The sequence below is a fragment of the Jaculus jaculus genome, chromosome 6 (genome assembly GCF_020740685.1).
Source record: "Jaculus jaculus isolate mJacJac1 chromosome 6, mJacJac1.mat.Y.cur, whole genome shotgun sequence".
NCBI classification, from domain to species: Eukaryota; Metazoa; Chordata; class Mammalia; order Rodentia; family Dipodidae; genus Jaculus; species Jaculus jaculus.
Genome location: NC_059107.1, coordinates 14,387,237 through 14,403,974, shown reverse-complemented (window position 1 = coordinate 14,403,974; position 16,738 = coordinate 14,387,237).

Sequence of the window (16,738 nt, the reverse complement as noted above, 5' to 3'; positions counted from 1 at the left end):
CCCATCTTGCTTTTTATCTGCCTTTATTTCACAATTGAGTCTAGGTGGAAAACACGAGAGAGGCTTGTCCTACAGGGGATAACATGCCCGACTTTGGTCACAGCAACTCAGAGACCTTTTCATTTTCACTTTTACAGATATGTTCCTGATAAGGAATGCTACCAGAAGACAAACTCCAGTTCTTAAGTAGAAACAACTTTCGTATCATGTGCTCCTTTGGTTGAGACAAGCCAGGGTTTCTCTCTGTTTTGGGGGGCCAGCAGAGGCAGTCAGCTAGACACACTGTGGAGAGGCAGTGAGGAAGGTGACTTAGGCTCACATGAATATGACACTCAGTATCACTGAGCATCTGTGGAAGCAAGTTTGTTTTCCATTTTCTTTCCATCCTTTGCAAAGAGAAAGGCTCACTCTGATACTCAGCGGTCATTAACAATCGTCTCCTCCGCCTGTTCTTCTAGGACAATCGTAAAGCAGACCTTGCTTCAAGTTCTAACTTGAACTCACGAACACTGTTTCATTTCCATTGTCTTTAGTTATTTTTCTTTGCATGTTTTAGTTGTTTATTTGAGAGAGAGAAAGTATGGGCACACCAGGACCTCCTGCCACTTCCAGTGAATTGCAGATGAATGCACCCCTTTGTGTATCTGGCTTTATGTGGGTGCTGGGGAATCAAACTCAGGCCACTGGGTTTTACAAGCAAGTGCTTTTAACCATTGACCCAGCCCCACTGTGTTTATTTTCATACGTAATTCTACTTATGTTGAATCATTTTCATTAGTAGCATAGATACCAAACGTCCTTCTGGAACAAAACTAAATGCCCATGGTTCCCAGCGTTACAATGTTCAGCTTTACAGTTGAGCACAAGTGACATTCATTCCATAGAGGTCAGAGTTCAGATTTCGAATGCTATCTTTTCCCAGGCGAGGATACGCAGTCGCATCCCCCGCCATGGCAGTGACCGTGGCAGGAAGCCTCAGTGCCGAGTCACATGCAGGGTCACAAGGGGAGACAACACTCCATGGTGCCCTGGGGTGCCAGGCTGTAGTGCTGAGGAGGTCGGGGGTTCTCTTATTTGTTTCTTTCTTATTGATGAGACAAAATCCCTGTTCAGGAGCAACATAAGGAATGAAGAGCCTATCTCCAGTTGTAGTCTGAGATGGCAATCCATCGTCACTAGAAGGCTGATGGCTGGAGCTTGGGACAGCTGGTCACCCTACGGTCACAGGAGGAGGCGGGGAGCTGTCTGCTGCTGCTCGGCTCTGGTTGTATGCATTTCTGGACCTCAGCCCATGGATGGTGCGGCCCACTCAGGGTTAGTCTTCCCATCTCAATTAACCGAATCTAGAAATTCCCTCGCCTACATTACCAGCTCTTTTCTCCATGGGAGTTCTGAATTTTATCAAGTTGACAACCAAAGATGAACCATCCCAGTCTACATTATTTTATTTTTATCAACTTATAGTGGGTTTCTTTGTGGAGGTGTGTCTGCCCCTACTATAAATCAAAGAGCTCCTGTATCTTAACTGAAATTAATTCAAAGATATTAGGTAAAAGGTGTTCTTCCCCCCCCACACACGGATTTTTTTCGAGGTAGGGTCTAGAGCCCAGCTGACCTGGGATTCACTACGTAGTCTCTGGCTGGCCTTGAACTCACAGCAATCCTCCTACCACTGCCTCCAGAGTGCTGGGCTTAAAGATGTACACCACCATGCCCAAGTCAAAAGATGGTTCTTAGATATACCCAAAACCATGTATCTAGTAACTGAGACCAGAAGTACAGTCAACGGGCAAGTAGCCAATGAGCACCATTCACACAATGGTGGCTTTGTGAGAACGAGGGGGCCTTCCTCTGTATTCATGCTGTAATACAATAAATGTACTTCATTTATGAATTATCAACAAATCTACCATCATCATTAATCAGAGGAGCCTTGGCTTCCACGGGCTCCAAGATCACATCATTTCCTAGTTTCACCCAAGACCAGCTGCAGGTCTCACTCCTGCTTCAAAAGTCCCTGTGCTGTGGGAGACATGAACAAGGTTATTTGAAAAAAAGTAATTTGCTAGGAGAATTTCAGAGATGCACAGTTCATTCCCTGGTTCTTTTGGGACCACAATTTTCAAGGTGGGGGATTGATGGGATTCACATGGAGTCTGATCCATTCCAGCCCAGAAGAGAAGGTCAGCAGTGGTCAGAAGTGTCACCTCAGGATCTCACTGCAGAAAGAAGCCCAGGGAAGCAGTGACGATGGCCTTATTCTCGGTATGCTTTTCTCTGTCTGTGGGGATGTGCACCTGCTGGAACAGGGGTTGGAAGGAAGAGGGTGCTCAATGCTGCACAACTGTCAGATCTGCCACCTACTGCAAGCAATGTCACCCGTGCTTTTGTCCTCATGCCCTAATCTATTAAGATTAGGATAGTAATAACAGAATCACAGAATATTTGGGGGACTCAAATCTAGGCAAGTCACTCAGAAACACTCCATCTTAACCTATGCTATGATTGCTGTGGCTGCCACATCCTTGTCTTACTATAGAGTATCAGAAAATGGGAGTGAATACACGACTCTGGATTCATGCATCCAGAGAGAGACAGAAAGAAAAGAGAGAGAGAAAGAATGGGTGCACTGGGCTGTCTAGCCACTGCAAATTAACGCCAGATGCATGCTCCACTTTGTGCATCTGGCTTTATGTGGGTACTGGAGAGTCAAACTTAGGTCACTCAGCTTTGTAGGTAAGCACCTTAATCACTGAGCCATCTCTCCATCCCTGTACTTCTAATTCTAACACCTGAGAGGTAGAGGCAGGAAGACCAGTTCAATGTCATCCATCTACCTATATCTATCTATCTATCTACCTATATATCTATACATGAGATTGATGGATGTATATATGTATATGTATGCATAATGTATGTATGTATATGTGTGCTCATGCATATATGTGTGTATGTATACATGTACATATTGAGGATATATATATTTGAGTACACATATACTCAAAGTTGGACATCATATACCCTGCAGTAGCAGGAGTCATTTCTTAAGCATGGCATGAGATGGACACTTTTCTTTTAGACTTGTGATAATAATAGTGTTTGCTGCTTAGCTACAAATATACATTATTACTGTGGATTGTAAGTTTCTATTCTGAACAAATAAGCTGAAATGCAAATACCGTAGTACCTAATAAATGACTACCATAAACATACACACAGAACCAAGAAGAGAAGAATCACCACCAGGTCATTCCCTCCGTCACCGGCCTTGCTTCTCTGAAATGCCCAGAGGGACGTCACTCCCAGGAAAGGCCGGCACAAGCTCTTAGCTACGAGTGGAACAGCTCAGGGGGCTTCAGTTTGTTAGGTCGTGGAGTCCACCAGGAGCTGGTTAAAGTTGGGGACTTCCCTCCAAAGAATGACTGTGCGCACATGAACGCCACACACAGATCAGAGCCTTGTCAGCTCCGAGGCAGGTGGAAGGACGACAGATGCCAGGAGTGCACAAGTGTGTGAGTCTTGACTGCAGTGGGCTCTCTGCCAGGGTCTCCTGCTTATTCATGATACTGGTGACCATGGTCGCACAGTAGCTCCTGCAGCATTCCCCACGTCAGGAGCTGCATATGAGAAAGGACATACAGCGTTTGGCTTTATTAGGCTGAGCGGCCTTGCTTAGGCTGGTATTTTCCAAGTCTATCCATTTTTTCCTGCAAATTTCATTATTCCATTTCTCCTTATCACTGAGTAGAGGCCCGCTGTGGATATGTGCCACATCTTCATTATCCATTCGTCTGCTAATGGGCATCTGGGTTGATTCCAATTCCTAGCTATTGTGGATAGAGTGGCAATAAACATGGTTGAACAGGCATCACTAAAGACTGGAGCCATTAGGATAAATGGCCAGGAGTGGAATACCTGGATCATATGGTGGATCTATTTTCATCTTTTTCAGGAATCTCCGTACTGATTTATATGGTGGTTGTACCAGTTTGCACTCCCACCAGCAGTGAATAAGAGATCCTCTTTTCCCACATCCATGCCAACTTTTGTTGTCATTTGATTTTTTTGATGGTAGCCATCTTGACTGGAGTAAGGAAGATCTCAAAGTTGTTTTAATTTGCATTTCCCTACTGGCTAAGGTTGCTGAACATTTCTTTAAGTGACTAATGGCCATTTGGATTCCTATGAGAATTCTCTGTTTAGTTCTCTGCCCCATTTTTTTGAGTTGATTTGTTTTTTTTATTGTTTATGTTTATGTTTTCATTGTATAAGTCTTTTACTTCCACAGTTAGTGATATTTCAAGATATTTAATTTTTGTGGCCATTGAAAATGGTACAGCCTTCCTAATCTCTTTCATTGTATATTTGTTTTTGGTGTATAGGAAAGATTTTTGTGTGTTGATTTTGTGTCCTACCACTTTGTTTAAAGAAGTTATTACCTGTACAAGTTTTTTGATAGAGTATTTGGATCACTAATATATAGGATCATGTCCCTGTGAAGATGGCTAATTTGACTTCTGTCTAGTTTGTATCCCTTTTATTTCTTCCTCTTGTTGCTTGGGAAAGGATTTCTAGCACTATGTTGAAGAGAAGTGGTAAGAGTTGGCACCCCTGTCTTGTTTCTAATCTTAATTGGAATGCTTTGAGCCTGTTCCCATTTAGTATGATTTGGGTCTTGTGTCCATGCCTAGTCTCTCCAGCATTTTGATCATGAAGTGATGCTGTATTTTGTGCCTTCTCTGCATCTATTGAAATGATTGTGCGATTCTTGTGTTTAAGATTATTTATGTGGCATATTTCACTTGTTGATTTTAGTATATTGAACCATCCCTGCATTCCCAGGATGAAGCCTGCTTGGTTGAGGTGGATGATACTTTTGATGTGTTCTTGAATTAGTTTTGTTTGGTTTTTTTTTTTTTTTTGGTTTTTTGAGGTTTCGAGGTAGGGTCTCACTGAGGCTCAGGCTGACCTGGAACTCACTATGTAGCCTCAGGGTGGCCTTGAACTCATGGCAATCCTTCTACCTCTGCCTCCTGAGTGCTGGGATTAAAGGCGTGTGCCACCACACCCGGCTTGAATTTGTTTTGTAAGGATTTTGTTGAGAATTTTTGCATCTAAACTCATTAGGGATATTGCTCTGTAATTTTATTTTCTTCTTTCTCTGTCTGGTATCGGTATTAGACTAATTCTGGCTTCGTAGGAGTTTTGAGGCATTCCCTCTTTGCTAATTGTGTGAAAATCTTGAGAAAAGGTGGTTTTAGTTCTTTGACGAAGGTTTGGTAGACTTTGCCTGAGAATCCACCAGGTCCTGGGGCTTTGTAAGTTGGGATATCTTTTAATAACATTTGCAATCTTGTTGAATATAATAGGTTTGTTTAGGAACTTTCTCTGTTCTGTGTTTAGTTTTGGTAAGCAGTATGTGTCTCGGAATTCATCCATTTCTTCTAGGTTATCCAGTTTCATGGAATACTAGTTTGGGAAGTATGTTTTCATGATTCTTTCCATTTCCTTGGTGTCAGTTATGACCTCTCCATTTTTGTTTCTAACCTTGTTATTTTGAGACTTCTCTGAAAAGAAACAATTAAAAATGGGCAAAGAACATGAATTGATATAATTTCCGGTGAAGATATATAAATATCCACTAGATCTATGAAGAGGTGCTCGACCTAAGCAGAGAAATGCCAATCAAAGCCATAATGTCATCCTCTTACACCTGCTAAAATGCTTACTATTCTTTTGCCTAAGTGTGTGTGTGTGTGTGTGTGTGTGTGTAGTATTATATGGTGCTATGTGAGTGATGTATGGTGTATGCACATATGTGCACAGATACTTGCACATGCATGTAGAAACCAGAGGAGAATATTGAATGTCCTTCTCTTATCACTCATTGGTATACGTCATTGAGATGGGGTCTCTTTCTAAAAAGGGCTGCTGTCCTTCAGAGCCCCAGCAATTCTACAGTCTCTGCACTCCCCCCCACAGGATGTAATTAGTAAACCATTATGTAAAACTGTGGGAATGAACTGTGGAAATATTTCTTATGGATAAATACCTGTTCAGGGAATATTTCTGTAAGTTGCCTTTTCTCTTAAGCTCTTGTCTTGATCCTATAACTAAGTAAACTTGTGCTCTGAAATTATTGACAACAATGTAATAGGCCTGCTTAAAATAAGATAATCAGGCTTCCCATGCCTTAGATTGCTTATGCCCCTAAACAGCCTAAGGTCATGTCAGCATGTCCAACGTTCCTTGTTAACAATAGGGACTGGAAAGATGGCTTAGTGGTTAAGGTATTTGCCTGCAAAGCCTAAGGACCCAGGTTCAACACCCCATTACCCATGTAAGCCAGATGTACAAGGTGGCAAATGCATCTGGAGTTCGTTTGCAGTGGCTGGAGGCCCTGGCGTGCCCCTTCTCCCTATCTCTGCCTCTTTCTCTCTGTTGCTCTAAAATAAATAAAATAACAACAAAAAAATTAAAAAATATATATAAAAAATTTAAAGAATTTGAACTGTTTTAAATTAATATATTTAGTTTTAATATTTTATCTGTATTTATTTATTTATTTGACAGAGAAAGAGGGAGAGAGAATGGGTGCGCCAGTGCCTCCAGCCACTGCAAATGAACTCCAGATGTGTGTGCCCCTTGTGCATTTGGCTAGCATGGGTCCTGGGGAATTGAACCTCGGTCTTTTGGCTTTGCAGCAAACACCTTAACCGCTGAGCCATCCCTTCATCCCATTAAACTAAGTTCTTTAGTTATACACAGCTCTGACACAGACTGCTGGGACCGTGGCTTCCATGGGATTGCACACTCACCCATACTCACCTACTCCACCCCAAACCCCCAGCAAAATCTCAACAGCCTCCACGACTCACATCTCTTGGGAACAAGTCTATCATGCTCCAGTTCTGACCTTGTCTAGGCAAGTCATAAATAAAAGAACTAGAATTTTGGAAATTTTTAAAAGTTGCTGACCTCCGGTTTACAACACAACTCAAGCTATGACCTGTGTGTTCTATCAATCATCTGTTCAAGCAGGACATAAAGTGGAGGTATAGTGGGAGGCCACAGACTTCTGGAGCAGAGGCAGAGACTGAACTGGCTACTGTGTAACTCCCCAGCAGGTCTCCAGCACACTCCAAGTCCATGTAACACCTGTAAGTGGATGAAGCATGACAGTTCCAAACTGTGAACTTGGGACTGCAGAGATGGCTTAGTGGTTAAGGTGCTTGCTTATGAAGCCTAAGGATCCATGCTTAATTCCCCAATATCCACATAAGCCAGATGCACATGGTGACACATGCATCTGGAATTCATTTGCACTGGCTAGAAGCTCTGGCATGCCCATTCTCTATATATATATTTTTTTTTTCTTTGAGAAAGAGGGGTGTGTGTGTGTGTGTGTGTGTGTGTGTGTGTGTGTGTGTGTGTGTCCCTCTTTTTCAAATAAACAAATTGTAAAAATCCCAAACTATGAAACATATATATATATATATATGTATATATATATATATATGAATAACACATCAAATATTCCTTATTTACTTCCACAGCCATAAGACATAGCCCATGGATGACAATTATTGCCCACTTCTACAGTACTTATCAGTGGAAAATCAAGCTATCAACAACAGCATTTTGTTCCACTACGCCTATAGCATAGGGGTGATAAATAAGGAAATATTTGCTCAGTGAATGGATTGGCCCTGGGCTCAAGACCATAACTGCCAACTGATTGGAGCTGGCAGTTGTGATGAATCACAGTTACTATGTGTGGTCCTAGCCTTGATTCCAGACTTATCACAGCATGTACAATTGAATGACTGCCTGCACCCTCTAGTCCAGCAATTCACCATCTATCTTTGCAAATAAAATTTTATTGAGCACCAAGTAAACAGGTGATTGTCAAACTAAATTGGTGAATGTTGGGAACTCCAAGAAGAATATTGGTTGAGTGTGAACGGATGAGGTTGGTAGTCAGCCACTTGGTGACATAAATAAGGTAGCTACAGGTAAATAAAGCAGTTATTACACAGAAAGGTGCTGACAAAGGGTAGAGGCTCACAGTTGGGCTGCTAAGTAAGAGCCTAAAGGGCTAGGAGGGGGTATGCAAATGAGGACTGCAGTATATATGCAAATTAGGACTGAAGTATGCAAATGAGGAATGCAGACCAAGAGGAGAGGAGATACACATACAGAGAACATGTAAAAAGAAGTTCATAGCCAGCCCTGGCCTCCAACCTACTTGCAGTGCCTTGAATTAGGTGTCCCCCAAAAACTCGTGTGTTCTGAATGCTTGCCTGCCAGCTGATGGTAATTTGGGAGGTACAGCCTTGCTGGAGGAGGTGAGCTGTTGGGGGTGGGCTTATGTGGTAACAGCCCAGTTTCCCCTTGATAGAACTTGGCTCACTCTCATGCTGCTGTCTTCCACATATTGTGACAGAGGCCACGTCCAACCTCTGCTCACGCTTTCCCTGCCACCATGAAGCTTCCTCCCAAGACTGTAAGCCAGAATAAACCCTTTCTTCCCACCAACTGTTGCTGCTCAGGTGCTTTGTGCCAGCACCAAGATGACTGGAAACCAGTGCTGGTTAGCAAGTGTCTGGGTGAGAGTCCCCAAGTTGTTGATCATGGCCAGCATATGATAGAATAACACACACACACTCTTTCTTTTCTCTCTCTCTCTCTCTCTCTCTCTCTCTCTCTCTCTCTCTGTGTGTGTGTGTGTGTGTGTGTGTGTGTGTGTGTGTGTGTGTTGGAGAAATGTTTTAAAGGTTAAGGCACTTGCCTGTGAAGCCTAAGGACCCAGGTTCTATTCTCCAGGACCTACTCATGTAGGCCAGATGCACAAGGTGGCACCTGCATCTAAAGTTCATTTTCAGGGGCCAACGAGTTTATTCTTTCTCTCTCTTCCCTGTCCCTCTCTCTCTATCCCCCACTTCTGTCTCAAATAAATAAAAAAAATTTTAAAACACATTCCCAAAAATTATCCCAGGCTTAGGTTATCATAAAGCCTACAAGTAGAATCCATCTCCAAGGTTCCTGAGCAATCTGCTGCATTTCAGTCCCGTTAACTTCCAGAGCCTCTGGCCTCGGAACATGAATATGCATTGCCGGTGGCAACCTCTTCGCACGTTTTCTTCCATTCAAAGTCTTGAGAGCAATGTGTTCCTCGTGAAGTCCAGCTGTGATCTGCTGAGAGGTGCTGGTACCGTGTCCACACAGTGCCAGATGCTGGGGTAAGCCGAGCAGAACCGAGCAGCTCTGTGTCAGGGGCCTGATCAGTGAAAACTCTGAGGCCCAAGGAGACAAGGACACGTGAGAAATATGAGAGAGAATGACTCCGTCTGATTAGAAAGTATCTTTTTTTTTCCAAAAATAACCAAGATCGATGATTTGTGACTGCGACACAGGACAAAGAATCTCAGTGTAACAGAGTTGACTGTGGAAAAAATGCAGCCGGCGCAGTAAATCACTCTGTGGGGAAAAGCAGAAAGGAAACAGCGCAGAGAGAGGGCCTCTGGAGATAAGGATCTCCTCTTGCTCAGATATTTTGGTGAAAAGAATAATAAATGCCCTTATGAGTATTGGGTAATAATTTATGGTAGGAAAAAAGCCATTATAAGCCAAATGGCCTTCCGTCATAATAGCAAAGTGCATATTTAACACAGGCTCATTTTACCTTATTTGCTATCAGTTCTAAGTAGGTCTTTATTTGCTGCCAAGGTTTGGCCCCAAGAGTGTTAGTTCTAAGACCAGCCCTTTCTGCTCCGAGCTATAAATGCTCTGTTCATGAAAGGGGTTAACAAATGAAAAGAGACTCCTCCCCCGCCCCCCCCCTCCCAGACTTATCAATGGAAGACATTCATTACCTGAACTTCTGATGTGCTCAACCTACCTGGCAACGATTCCCACTCAGATGCTTGGCGGTCCTAAAGAAGTTTTGAAGTATTACAAAATGGTATTCAGAAAACTGGATAGCCCTCTGGGAAAATGAATGATGTTCCATTCCTAAGCCATTCTCTACACCAAAAGTCATTCCAGATGAATCAGGTGGGGGGCAAGTATGAAGCCATCATGCTTCTGAGAGAGTGAAGGGAATATTCTAGTGTGTCACACAAAGCTCAGATGCCAATATGAAGTATAGATGAATTTTACCCCCCTCCTAAAATTCTGCATGGAAGAAAACACTAGAAAAAGAAAAGGCATCAAAGGGGAAAGTGTGGGGGGGTAGGCAGGGAATTACCATGGGATATTTTTTTATAATCATGGAAAATGCTAATAAAAATTTTTAAAAAAAAGAAAAGAAAAAGAAGAGGCAAAGATAAATAACAAACTATATGAAACCAAATTTCTACACATATTCTAGACCAAGAGCTATTTTATCAATATGTAAGAGTTCTTAGAAATCAATAAAAATCCCTCTACAAGAGGAAAATTAAACAAGAACATGGATACCTCACAAGTAGCTAACATAACATAAAAAGTGTGTTCAATTTCCTTCAAAAATTAAAAAAAAAGGGGGCTGGAGAGATGGCTTAGCGGTTAAGCGCTTGCCTGTGAAGCCTAAGGACCCCGGTTCGAGGCTCAGTTCCCCAGGTCCCACGTTAGCCAGATGCACAAGGGGGTGCACGCGTCTGGAGTTCGTTTGCAGAGGCTGGAAGCCCTGGCGCGCCCATTCTCTCTCTCTCCCTCTATCTGTCTTTCTCTCTATGTCTGTCGCTCTCAAATACAAAAAAATAAAAAATAAAAATAATTTTAAAAATTAAAAATTAAAAAAATTAATGTTTTAAAATTTTAATTTTTTTAAAAATACACAAGAGTGCCATTTACCAATCAAATTGACAAAGATTTTTAGAGCTTTAAAGTACATTGTAATAATAAGCATTTGAATTTATTTAACCTCTGCAAAAGACAACTTGCAGTATTTAGCAAAGTTAAAAGCGCACATTACCTTTAACCCAATAAACTTTTAGTGATCTATGCTGAAGTGTGCCTACCTGCCTGTACACCCATCAAAGATGTTGCCAGATCACTATTTATAACAGCAAAAGACTACAGCAACCTGGACACTTACCACACAGAGGAAGGAAATTATGATAAAGACCTATGATAGAATATAGTGTGAAATTACTAATTTTAATGTTGCCTCTGTGACAACATGTACATCAAATTCAAGTACATATGTTCAGCTTCAAAATGTTCCTAAAGGTAGAATATATTCTCACAGAACATTCCTGGCCAGAATATTAAGTAACAGGTAATGGTTGTCATCTCTGGAGAGGAAACATGATGGCTGGGAAGTAAGGATGAGAAAGAGATTTTTTTCAATTTATATCTTTTTCTGTCATTTGAGTTCTGAACTATGGTAAGCACTGCCTATTCAAAATATATTTTTTGAAGAACTGCAAGAAATTTAGGCAAATATTCTAACCCTTTCATCGTATTATGAAAGAGTCCCAAAGGCAATTTTATACCTGCATGATTTGAATAGTATAATCAGGCAAGAAAAAAATTTAAGGCATTAGCATCCTGCTTTATTTTCTCTCTTTTTCTCATCCAAACACACATTCAGACCATTAACAATTCCTTGCCTTGTATGTTTTAGTGGGCAAAGAACAGAAGCTACTCATCAATGGTGGGCTCCGTGTTTTATATCAAGCACTCTGATGGGATGATGGAGATAGCTTAGTGGTTAAGGCATTTGCCTACAAAGCCAAAGGATCCAGGTTTGATTCCTCAGGACCCACATAAGCTAGATGCACAAGGGGGTGCATGTGCCTGAAGTTCATTTGCAGTGGCTGGAAGCCCTGGAGCACCCATTCTCTCTCTCTCTCTCTCTCTCTCTCTCTCTCTCTCTCTCTCTCTCTCTCACACACACACACACACACACACACACACACACACACACACATAAATAAATAAAATATTTTCTTTAAAAAGGGACTTGAGAGATGGCTTAGTGGTTAAGGTGCTTGCCTACAAAGCCTAAGCATCCAGGTCTGATTCTCCAGGTCCCATGTAATCCAGATGCACAAGGGGGTACATGCAGCGCATCTGCAGTTCATTTGCAGTGACTAGGGGCCATGGCACGCCCATTCTCTCTCTCTCTCATAAATAAATAAATAAATAAAAATCTTTAAAAAATCAAAATAAATAAAATAAAATAAAAACTGGCCTCTAGAACTGCCACTGGAGGCAACCACAGAGCCTCTGAACAGGAGTTGAAGTCCTTCTTGGGACTTCAGAGTCATCCAGGGAGGTGGGTGAAAAAGGGACACCAACATTAATCGTCAAAGATCTGCTGCTTTGCTGTTGAAGAAACATAATGAGAAATGGGGATGCGGAGAGGGAACTGAGACGTGGGGGGTGGCAAAGGGGGACCCTTGCATTGCCACGAGAGACCCAAAGTAACCCCCACCGTGCATGCTTCCAAAGTCACACTGAAACGTTCCTTTGTGTACAGGGGTGCCCCTTTCACCGGCAGAGGCCTCTGTTTTTCCTGTAGACTTTGCTCCTTTTCTCAGGGCCCAAGCCTGACAAGAGCAGGTTTAAGTGGTGTCTTCATTTGCGTGTCGGTCCAGCAGCCACAGCACCTAAACAACGTACCATTAGCAATGACCGTGGGCACTGAAGTAAGGCGAAGTGGGAGGTGTCTTCTCTGGAACTGAGAGAAGCATTTTGCTTTCAAAACAGTCCATATACCACCCAAGTTTAGGAACCCGTGGCTTTACGTACTACTTTTATAGAAAATGTATGAATGTACCACACAGTGGCTGATGCGACATAAGACTGTCATAATAGGGGAAGGAAAAGTGATGACACCAAACTAGAAGAGAGACTAGTTGGAAAGAAGGAAGGATTCAGGGGACAGGGGCTGCGGGGGAAGGGGGTGCTGTGGGAGGGAAGTGTGTCTGAAGTGGCTGGAGGCCTGGGCACACTGCTCTCATTTGTTCTCTCCTGTCTCGCCTCTCTCTCTCTCTCTCCTTGAAAATAAATAAATATGGTTTAACATCATTAGATGAATTTTTCCTTGGAATTAGAAAAAAATGTCCAACAATTTCCAAAATGGCTCTAAACATACTCCTGTAAGTTTATACTGTGCATCTACACAAAACAGCTTTCTCTCTCAAAAAAAAAACAGTTCTCTCTCCATATATACATATATATGTATGTGGTGTGTGTATACATATGTATGTGTGTGTGTGTGTGTGTGTACACACATATACAATGTTATCTGTAATATCAGCACCGAAGGACAGTGAAGAGGCGCATCAGGCATGCACAAACTTTGGCCCGCACGACTGCCTGTGTCCAGGATGCTGATGAATGCATCCCAGCACGTTCGCACATAACAGCACCGTGTCACAAGGTCAAAAGGCTGGATACTCCTGGGGTTCTACGTTCTACATTATCAAATATGCAGCCAAAGCCGGGCGTGGGGGAGCACGTCTTTAATCCCAGCACTAGGAGGATCACAGTGAGTTCAAGGCCACCCTGAGACTACAGAGTGAAACCCAGGCCGGCCTAGACTAGAGCGAGACCCCACCTGCCTAACAATGGTACCAACTTGACTGTATTCACTGAATACAAAGCTAATTAATAAAAAATAAATAAATAAAAAATAAAAAAGACAAATATATATATATATGTATGTGTATATATATATATATATATATCCAGCCAAGATTTAATACTTAATTCATTATCTAAAACTAAACACTCATCTTGATGTCATTATTATGCAAATTTTCATTTGAATTTAACACTTAAACCGTAGTTATAATAAAGATTTGTTTTAGGGCTGGAGAGATGACTTAGCAGTTAAGGCGTTTCCCTGCAAAGCCAAAGAACCCAAATTTTATTCCCCAGGACCCATGTAAGCCAGATGCACAAAGTGACACATGCTTCTGGATTTCATTTGCAGAGTTAAAGGCCCTGGCATGCTCATGCTTTCTCTTGCTGTCTCTGTGTGTGTGTGTCTCTCTCTCTCTTTCTCCCTCTCTCTCTGCCTCTTTGTCTCGCTCTCTCTCAAATAAATAAAATTTTTAAAAATTAAAAGAACTTTTAAAATAAATTTCCTTGTCATTTATTAGCAGTATATGTTTGATTTATACTTATATGCCCAGGGCTGTGGCAAAATTTCTTGGGCTAAAAGATGCCACTATTGGAAAAAGTTTAGGGAGTCCTGTTGTAAAGAGACGGTACACAACCTGGTGGAGTGCCTTCTCTTGACGTCCCGTTATTCACTCAGAAGTTGACACTTCAGTGTGGCTTTGTGACGCTACAGGCATCTGGTAAATATTTGCCATGACTGGATTTTCCTCCATGAGCCCAAGTCTCATGCAAGCCCTGGCATGTCTGGCTGGTGACCATGTCCCACCTCCCAAGCGAGGCCTAGCTTAGAGGAGGCCTTTGTGAGGTACTTAATGGCAAGTGAGTCAGCGCTTCAATGCACCCCCCCCTTCCACCATGAAAAACCATCCACGATGCCCACAGATTCCTCTTCAAAATCTGCTTTCTGTCAACCCCACCCCAAACCAGGCAGTGAACCCAAAACGAAATAAAATTACTTCCCAGAAAATGAACTGTTCCCCGGCTGCAAATTGGCCGCGGATGCCGCTGTTTCTCCCCCATTTACACCCGACTCAGGCAGCTATTTCAGGTGATGGCATTACCGTCGATGCGATGCAATAAGGCGACAGGCTTTCCCCCCCTCGACGTTTATTTTCTATAATCCGTCTTACAGCGGGAGACCATTATCCAGTCAAATAACATTCAATTTCATCCGCATTGCCACTCCAAGAAAACCTGCAAAGGGTTCGCACAAATGGGTGTGTAGTAAATTTAGTCTTTTAATAGGTTCATTCTTTATTAGGTATTTATTTCAGGAGGCGAAATCCTAATTAGATTAAGTGGAAAAGCTAAAAAGCGATGGAAACCCACAGAGAGAGATCCCAGAATTAGATGAATTTGGCTTAGGTCTCCAGTTTTCCTTTTATTTTCTTTCTTCAGTTGGCTGGAGAAACCCACACAGCAATCCCCAGGCCCTAAGATGGGAGGTTGAAAAGAAATCCTGCCTAACATCTGTATGAAGACGTATCATTTGTCTTTCTCCTGTGCAAAGTTACTGCAGAACTGGATTCCGGGGGCAGGTAGCTCCAGGAGCCAATGGTGAACCCAATTTACTGTGGCAGGGAAGTCTAACAAAGGTGGTGGTCTAGATGTTTGGCCTGAAGGCACAATTCAATTTTCAGCTGTTTCAAAGCTATTATGTCAAAGGCTGTTTGCATAAACATAACGTTGCCGGGATAATTCCGGGTAGGCAGGCGTGGAAACGTCTGCCCTCTGCTGCCCACAGTGGAGATAGCAGCTGGACGCCCCCTCAGCCTAGAATTGCTAAGAAAAAAAAAAAAAAAAAAGGAAATGTCTGTAGTCCCCGCAAAACAAGACCTTCTCCAGAACTTTCTGAATTCTTTTTTTCTCAAGTTTTAATACCAGAAGGGAGCACTCAGTTTTATTTAGAGGAGAAAACGCAGGAGACCGGAGCTGTGATGAGTTGACTGATGATGTGGTAACCTGAGAGAAAACGACTTCCTTCTGAGAGTCTGAAAGAAAACTCCCTTCACCCTCCATCCACCCCCACACACGTATATTTATATCATCACATTGATATTTAATATGTTTGCTTAACGTAGAAAGAAGAAATAGACAATGACTCACAGGAAACAAATCAATATGTTTCAGAATGGGCTAAAAATGTCACCATAAAAACATTGCGCTTATGAGAGCGAGGGTGGAGGGGATGTCCTGTCCATTTCACATAGAAATCCAGCAGTTTTTTCAGGCCACTACTCCCTTTGTTCTTTGCTACAATGAAAACGGAACTTAGGGCTGGAGAAATGGCTTAAGAGATTAAGGCGCTTGCCTGCAAAGCCAAAGGACCCAGGTTCGACTCCCCAGGGCACTCAGGTGCACAAGGTGGCACGTGTGTCTGGAGTCTGTTTGCGGGGACTGAAGGCCCTGGAGCACCAATTCTCTTGCTATCTGCTTCTGTGTCCTCTCTCTCATTCTCTCCCTCCCTCTCTCTCTCTCTCTCTCTCTCTCATAAGTAAAATAAAGGTTTAAAAAACTGAACTAAGGGCTGGGGAAATGGCTTAGCGGTTAAGGTGTTTACCTGTGAAGCCTAAGGACCCCGGTTCAATTCCCCATGACCCACGTAAGCCAGATGCACAAGGGGACACACGCGTCTGGAGTTCGTTTGCAGCAGCTGGAGGCCCCGGCGCGCCCATTCGTTCTTTCTCTCTGCCTCTTTCTCCCTCTCTCTCTCTCAAATAAATAAACAAAGAAAACATTTTTTTAAAAAAAAACTGAACTTAGTCCTCTACTAAGAACTTCACACTCTCAGAGAACCGCGACTGCCTGTAATGCTCATCCTAACACAGATCAGTTCTGGTGAATTGGATCATAAGCTGGCCCCGGCAAGACCTTTTCAAGAGGGATTCTGCAGCATGCGAGAGACCGCAGACAAACAGGAAGGTCAAGTGCAAACAGAGGGAAGATGTGTTCCAGAGAACACTGACATAAACCCCACGCATCAGGTCAGTCCAGATACTCCTGTGCAACCGAAAAACATGCATCCGATGCTATTGATCCCAAATGGCACAGAATAAATCTCCAGTTGGCCCCTGTAAACTAACGCTCGATATCCAGAATTGTGTGTGGTGCCTTCATT